The 7,500-nt window shown below is 28.4% G+C and overlaps 3 non-coding genes across 3 annotated transcripts in view; all 3 read right to left on the bottom strand.

The window, feature by feature from the left end:
- LOC123303786 overlaps window positions 1-492 on the bottom strand; it is a 4,577-nt gene extending 4,085 nt beyond the window's left edge. The window contains exon 1 of the ribosomal RNA XR_006535872.1: window positions 1-492. This exon is cut by the window's left edge and continues 4,085 nt beyond it. This is a non-coding gene — a ribosomal RNA (large subunit ribosomal RNA).
- A 635-nt stretch (window positions 493-1,127) lies between these two features.
- Window positions 1,128-1,282, bottom strand: LOC123303784. The gene has a single exon (XR_006535871.1). It is a non-coding gene; the product is annotated as a 5.8S ribosomal RNA (ribosomal RNA).
- Window positions 1,283-2,235: 953 nt separating this feature from the next.
- LOC123303789 lies at window positions 2,236-4,391 on the bottom strand. The gene has a single exon (XR_006535875.1). It is a non-coding gene; the product is annotated as a small subunit ribosomal RNA (ribosomal RNA).
- Window positions 4,392-7,500: the final 3,109 nt, after the last annotated feature.

The raw sequence follows: 7,500 nt of genomic DNA on the forward strand, positions 1-7,500 counted from the left end.
CGATAAAAAGTAAATGAATCTCATCTTTCGACCTTTCGGGTTTCTCAGGTTTACCCCTGAACGGTTTTACGTACTCTTTAACTCTCTCTTCAAAGTTCTTTTCAACTTTCCCTCACGGTACTTGTTCGCTATCGGTCTCGTGGTAATATTTAGCCTTAGATGGAGTTTACCACCCACTTAGAGCTGCACTCTCAAGCAACCCGACTCTAAGGAAAGATTCACCTATCATCAATAATAATCACTACGGGCCTGGCACCCTCTATGGGTATATGGCCCCATTCAAGATGGACTTGGATGTATTATATAACAATAGGTTTATATTGAATCTTCCTAAACACTACATTCCCCAAGTGTCTGTTTATCAGCCACGGGGTTCAGTGCTGGGCTTATCCCTGTTCGCTCGCCGCTACTAAGGGAATCCTAGTTAGTTTCTTTTCCTCCGCTTAATAATATGCTTAAATTCAGCGGGTAATCTCACCTACTCTGAGGTCGTAAAAGTTTTTAGAAGTATTAAAACAAAAATTTTTTTTATATATTATGTTTTTGTTATATTTTATAAGTAAACAATTTTCTTAATTATTCATACTCAAATTTTTTTAATATTATTATATAATATTATTTTTATATTTATCTAAAGAGAAGAAAATAAAAAATAAATAATTATATATATTAATTTTTTTCGAGTATATTGAAAATTTTATTACAAATAAAATATTCCATAACAAAATATTAATATATAATATTTTTGTTTATTCTTCTTTATTTAATATTTTAAAAATATATTATTAATATCATTTATTATTAATATTATTATTAACATAAAGTTTTATAATATTATACATAAATGATAAAAAATAATATTGATATATTAATTTAAAAATGTCGACAAATAATAAAAAATATATAAATTTTAAATGCTATTAAAAACATTTTATATTTATTTTTTTCTTATATTTGGCGTAAAACATTCATATATAAATAATTTTACATTTCTTTTATAAAAATTTTATTTATCAATTTAATTAAATATGAAAAAATAAATTTTCTTTTTTAATTATTGATAAATTTCTTTTTCATAAAAAAAATTTTATGTAAAATAATCTTTTATTATATTAATATAATGTATACGACCCTCAGCCAGATGTGGTCCGGGAACAGTATCCAAGGACCGCAATGTGCGTTCGAAATGTCAATGTTCATGTGTCCTGCAGTTCACAAGTTGACGCGCAATTAGCTGCGTTCTTCATCGACCCACGAGCCAAGTGATCCACCGTCCAGGGTAATCTTTTTAAATTTTAAATGTAAGTATTATTATTAATAATAATCTTTATTTTTAATATAAAAAATAAAATTATTAATTTATATATCTTTATAAATTCTTTTAAAATAAAAAAATTTTTCTAGAATATAAATTATATATTTTATTTTAAATATATATATATATAAATTAAAGATATTATGGTATTAATAAATATATACATAACATTTTTGATATTTTTGTTAGTGCTAGCTAGATATAATAATTAATATTTGGTATATTTTATAGAAATGTATTTATTTTTTTTTTATAAATTATTTTCTACATAAAAATATATATAATATTAATATGGTACAAAACAAATGGGTTTGTTTTTTAACATAATAACTTTTAATAAAAAAAAAGAAATATCAAGACAAAACATAAAGAAATTTAAATTTGAAATAAATTTTATTCTTTAAAAAAATTTTATCTTGTGTTTTCTTTATTTTTATTATATAACATAGAAAAATAAAAATATAGATTATATCAATTATAATCTTATTTTATTTTTCTTAATAGAGATTATATACATATAAACAAATAATTTCAATATATTCTATTTTTAATTTCACTTTTTTATAAGAGAAATTATTTATAGATTTTATTAATAATTATTGTTTAATAATAATAATAATATTGAATATAAAAATATTTTATATGTAACAAATATATTATTAATATTTATATAATATTCTCTATATTATATGTATAGATATATTATGTGTATAAAAAAAGTTTGGCGTATTACTTTAATATGATATCATAACCAAAATAAATCTCTTTTAACACATAATTACTATTATATATTTTGAGAAAATTACATATTAATATGTTATTTTGTTAAAAAAAATATTTCTTATCAATAATATTTTTATTTTTTGGAATATTTAAAAACAATACAAAAAATATAAATAAATATATTTTATATATATCGTTAATGATCCTTCCGCAGGTTCACCTACGGAAACCTTGTTACGACTTTTACTTCCTCTAAATGATCAAGTTTGGTCATCTTCCCAGCAACATCGGCAATATCAGAAATATTGCCGCGTACCAGTCCGAAGACCTCACTAAATCATTCAATCGGTAGTAGCGACGGGCGGTGTGTACAAAGGGCAGGGACGTAATCAACGCGAGCTTATGACTCGCGCTTACTGGGAATTCCTCGTTCATGGGGAACAATTGCAAGCCCCAATCCCTAGCACGAAGGAGGTTCAGCGGGTTACCCGGACCTTTCGGCCTGGGAGGACACGCTGATTCCTTCAGTGTAGCGCGCGTGCGGCCCAGAACATCTAAGGGCATCACAGACCTGTTATTGCTCAATCTCGTGCGGCTAGAATGCCGCCTGTCCCTCTAAGAAGAATTATTTGTACGCCGGCAGTAAAAACCACATCAAAAAACTGCGTACCCATACACCATAACATATGCAACATAAAGCACAATATATACAAAATATAATCTTGATCGTTAAATCTCAAAAATACATGCATATATAAATACAATACATAACACACATGAAAATGAATGAAATGGGAAACAAACAGCCGATGGGCCTTGAGATGCCGGTAAAGTACGTCTATTTAGCAGGCTAGAGTCTCGTTCGTTATCGGAATTAACCAGACAAATCGCTCCACCAACTAAGAACGGCCATGCACCACCACCCACCGAATCAAGAAAGAGCTCTCAATCTGTCAATCCTTCCGGTGTCCGGGCCTGGTGAGGTTTCCCGTGTTGAGTCAAATTAAGCCGCAGGCTCCACTCCTGGTGGTGCCCTTCCGTCAATTCCTTTAAGTTTCAGCTTTGCAACCATACTTCCCCCGGAACCCAAAAGCTTTGGTTTCCCGGAAGCTGCCCGCCGAGTCATCGGAGGAACTTCGGCGGATCGCTAGCTGGCATCGTTTATGGTTAGAACTAGGGCGGTATCTGATCGCCTTCGAACCTCTAACTTTCGTTCTTGATCAATCAAAACATTTTTGGCAAATGCTTTCGCTTCTGTCCGTCTTGCGACGATCCAAGAATTTCACCTCTAACGTCGCAATACGAATGCCCCCATCTGTCCGTATTAATCATTACCTCGGAGTTCCGAAAACCAACAAAATAGAACCGAGGTCCTATTCCATTATTCCATGCACACAATATTCAGGCAAAATTTGAGCCTGCCTTAAGCACTCTAATTTGTTCAAAGTAAACGTACCGGCCCACCTCGACACTCAATTAAGAGCACCGCGACGGGATTGCAATTGGGGGCTGCCACCGCTCTTAACGGTTAAACACTTACGACAAATTACATAATAAAAATATATATAATGCATTAAATAAATAATAACACTAAAATATACTTTATACATAATCTGTACCACCCACCGGTAGGACGTCCCACATAACATGCTAGTTAAACAATGCGAGCATTGAACCAACAGTGTAGGACACAGATTCGACTACGAGCTTTTTAACCGCAACAACTTTAATATACGCTATTGGAGCTGGAATTACCGCGGCTGCTGGCACCAGACTTGCCCTCCAATGGATCCTCGTTAAAGGATTTAAAGTGTACTCATTCCGATTACGGGGCCTCGGATGAGTCCCGTATCGTTATTTTTCGTCACTACCTCCCCGTGCCGGGAGTGGGTAATTTGCGCGCCTGCTGCCTTCCTTGGATGTGGTAGCCGTTTCTCAGGCTCCCTCTCCGGAATCGAACCCTGATTCCCCGTTACCCGTTACAACCATGGTAGGCGCAGAACCTACCATCGACAGTTGATAAGGCAGACATTTGAAAGATGCGTCGCCGGTACGAGACCGTGCGATCAGCTTAAAGTTATTCAGAGTCACCAAATTAAACGATGCAAATTAAAATTTACACCGATTGGTTTTGATCTAATAAAAGCATTCCTTCCATCTCTGGTCGGAACTCTGTTTGCATGTATTAGCTCTAGAATTACCACAGTTATCCAAGTAAATGTGGGTACGATCTAAGGAACCATAACTGATATAATGAGCCTTTCGCGGTTTCACCTTAATTTGGCTTGTACTGAGACATGCATGGCTTAATCTTTGAGACAAGCATATGACTACTGGCAGGATCAACCAGGGAACTATTTGTATTTATAATATTAAATATATAATAATATACATGATATTTTTGTTTTCTTATTATAAGAAAAAAAATTTTCATACAATAATTATTAATATATAATAATATTATTACAATTTCATTTTAAATATCAGATGGTCTCACCCATTACTGATATAAATTTTTTTTTTTTTATATCTCTATTGTTTTAAAATTAATAGAAAAAACATATGAGATATATATATTATTATTAATTTTTTTTTTTTTCAAATATATATTTTATTATGTCATTTATATAATTTTTTTGCTTTTACAAAAAGAAATATATAACATGTTATTCATAATAAATATTATTGAATAAAAAAAAAAAAAAATAATTATGATTTTTGTCAGACCATCACCAAATGGGTCTTAAAATATTTCAAACATTTTCTCATACTCGTCGCTAGATTGAAAGCGTCATTTATTTTTTAATTTTATTTAAAAAGTTAATTTTAAATAAAAAACGTTATAATAACACTTAATATTCTCGCTTGGTATGAGGTGAGTCAATGTAATATTATTTATAAAAATAATTTTTATATAAATATTGTGTGCTCATATGGGAGTGTAAAGTTTAAAACTTATAACCCATGAACTTGCTTTGACAAAAAAATTTATATGTTATTCTATTTATAATCAATAATTTAATAAAAAAAAATTTTTTTTTAAATATTGATATAAAAAGATATACATATAGAGGTTTTTTTACAAAATTCTCATTAATTTTTTTACAAAAATAATAATACAATATTTAATATCAAAATAATCCAAACTGATTACCATCCAGACTATTATCAATATATATAAGATTGTATTATTATTCATTTCAATACATATTTATTAAAACTGAGATAAAATTTCATATATTAATAAATATGCATGTGTAAAAAAAAAAATTTTTATATAATAATTGAAAATGTTTTTGCTATTATTTTGTATACATACATTAAATAATTGATAACAATTTAATACAATGTACACCTAAAAAATAATAACAGCATATACATATTCGAAACATTACTAGCAAAAAAACCAAAATACAATATTAAATATCAAAATAAACCAAACTGATTACCATCCAGAATATTTTGAGTATATATATATATAATTTTGTATATTTTGCGTTCATGTTAATAAAATATATAAATGATACATATTTGAAAAGTGTTATTCTTCTTTCTGTTTTTTCGTAATATCATGGTGTCCATAGACATGCAAAAGCGTCATACCAAGCCATATACATACCTACACCACCTTTGTTGAATGATACACGAACAGTATGAAAATTAAACAACATATTCAATATCATTTTATATTATACTAAAATAAATGTTATTCTATTAAGAAAGTGTATATTTTTAAATTTGGCATTCATTACATAGTCAAAATACAATAATAATATAGATGATACATATACGATAATTGTTATTTTTCTTTCTGTTTTTTCGTGATATCATGGTGTCCATAGAATTGCAACGACGTCATACCAAGCCATATACAACTCTACACCACCTTTGTTGAATGATACACTTAGAGTATGAAAAATAAACAAATTATACTATATCATACTATATCATATATGTAAGACTGTTGAACATAATACCACAAAATACACTATTTCATATAGATATACATTCATTCTTGTCAACATAAAAGTACGTTATAAATGATACATATACAATAAGTTTTATTCCTCTTTCTGTTATTCCGTAATATCATAGTGTCCATAGAATTGCAACGACGTCATACCAAGCCATATACAACTCTACACCACCTTTGTTGAATGATACACGGACAGTATGAAAAATAAACAACCTATTCTATACCATTTAATATCATACTAAAACATGAAACAAATGTTATTCTATTAAAAAGTGTATTATTTTATTATATTTAGTATTCATTACACAGTCAACATACATAAATGATACATATACGATAAGTGTTATTCCTCTATCTGTGCATCCGTAATATCATAGTGTCCATAGAATTGCAACAACGTCATACCAAGCCATATACAACTCTACACCACCTTTGTTGAATGATACACGGACAGTATGAAAAATAAACAACTTATACTATACCATACTATATCATATGTGTGAGACTGCTGAACGTAATACCACTAATACACTGTTATACATAGATATACATTCATCTCATTAACTTACACGCACTATCCATCATATATATTAAAGACATTACACCCGGTGCTTCAAACTCAAAATATGATAATGTTTAAAATGGCTTTAAACATCATAAACTTTACAGAATAATCAAAATTTAAAGAAAAAAATTTTAAAAAAAAAATTTTTTTCAGCTAAAAATTTTTATTTTGGGACCAAAAAAATTTTTTTTTGCTTTTATCATATTTTATTAAATGAAATTTATGCATTATAATAAATTATTCAATAAACATTAATAATTATAATAAATTATTAAAAAATTTTTGGAATTAATGCAAATTTTTAGAAAAAAATGTATATTTTTTTTTTATATACAAATCGTACATGTTATATTGCGACAGGGTACCGGTATAATACATGTGATACATATGTAGATTTTCGAAAAAATTTTTATCCTTTTAAATGGTCCTAAATACTATATAAAGGTAAAATATATAGAATTTTTCGGGATTCATTAAAAAATTTTAGGGAAAAAATTTCATTTTATTTTATATACAAATCGTACATGTTATATTGCGACAGGGTACCGGTATAATACATGTGATACATATGTAGATTTTCGAAAAAATTTTATCCTTTTAAATAGTCCTAAATACTATATAAAGGTGAAATATATAGAATTTTTCGGGATTCATTAAAAAATTTTAGGGAAAAAATTTCATTTTATTTTATATACAAATCGTACATGTTATATTGCGACAGGGTACCGGTATAATACATGTGATACATATGTAGATTTTCGAAAAAAATTTTATCCTTTTAAATAGTCCTAAATACTATATAAAGGTAAAATATATAGAATTTTTCGGGATTCATTAAAAAATTTTAGGGAAAAAATTTCATTTTATTTTATATACAAATCGTACATGTTATATTGCGACAGGGTACCGGTATAATACATG

Source organism: Chrysoperla carnea, assembly GCF_905475395.1.
Source record: "Chrysoperla carnea chromosome X unlocalized genomic scaffold, inChrCarn1.1 SUPER_X_unloc_138, whole genome shotgun sequence".
Lineage (NCBI taxonomy): Eukaryota > Metazoa > Arthropoda > Insecta > Neuroptera > Chrysopidae > Chrysoperla > Chrysoperla carnea.